Here is a 479-nt window from a genome sequence, read left to right as displayed (position 1 = left end):
CCTGCCATGTCTACCCTACCAGTTCTTGGCTGCAGCCCCTGCCCAGTGCTATGTCCCTCAAAAGGCCTCTCTGGGTCCTCCCCCCATCTCCAGGCTGTCACCAGGGGACTGGAGCACCTCCCCAGAGCATCAGGGTGCCCTCAAGTGTAGGAGTACCCCAGGCACCGCCTCACTGGCACTCACCTTCCTTCACAGGGATGGTTGGCTTCTTCTGCCGCAGCCCCAGGAGGATGAAGAAGAGCACCAGGGGGATGAAGATCTCAAAGGCCAGCACCCACTGGGGATGACACAGAGCAGAGGGATCATGACACTTAGGGACAGAACTCAGCTGCCAGGGTGGGCAGGACAGGGGTCCCCGTATCCCGGTGCAGTGTGGCACTGTGCCCACATATTGCAGATGGCTGGTGGCACTGTCACAGCTCAGCCAGAAGCAAACAGGTTCCTGGGCACCCTACAATCTCCTGCCTGCAACCTGCCTG

The 479-nt window shown here is 60.3% G+C and overlaps 1 protein-coding gene across 2 annotated transcripts in view; it reads right to left on the bottom strand.

The window, feature by feature from the left end:
* Positions 1-275, bottom strand: part of ABCA2 (ATP binding cassette subfamily A member 2) — a 27,342-nt gene extending 27,067 nt beyond the window's left edge. For both annotated transcript variants that reach the window (XM_025895262.2, XM_029960462.1), the window contains exon 1: positions 184-275. The gene's annotated coding sequence lies outside the window, so the exon portion shown is untranslated. The remainder of the gene's footprint in view (positions 1-183) is intronic.
* Between the last annotated feature and the right edge of the window lie 204 nt (positions 276-479).

Source organism: Manacus vitellinus, unplaced genomic scaffold (genome assembly GCF_001715985.3).
Source record: "Manacus vitellinus isolate BGI_N305 unplaced genomic scaffold, ASM171598v3 scaffold_27_pilon, whole genome shotgun sequence".
NCBI classification, from domain to species: Eukaryota; Metazoa; Chordata; class Aves; order Passeriformes; family Pipridae; genus Manacus; species Manacus vitellinus.
Note: the sequence above shows the minus strand (reverse complement) of the source record. Positions and strands in the feature narration are given on the sequence as shown.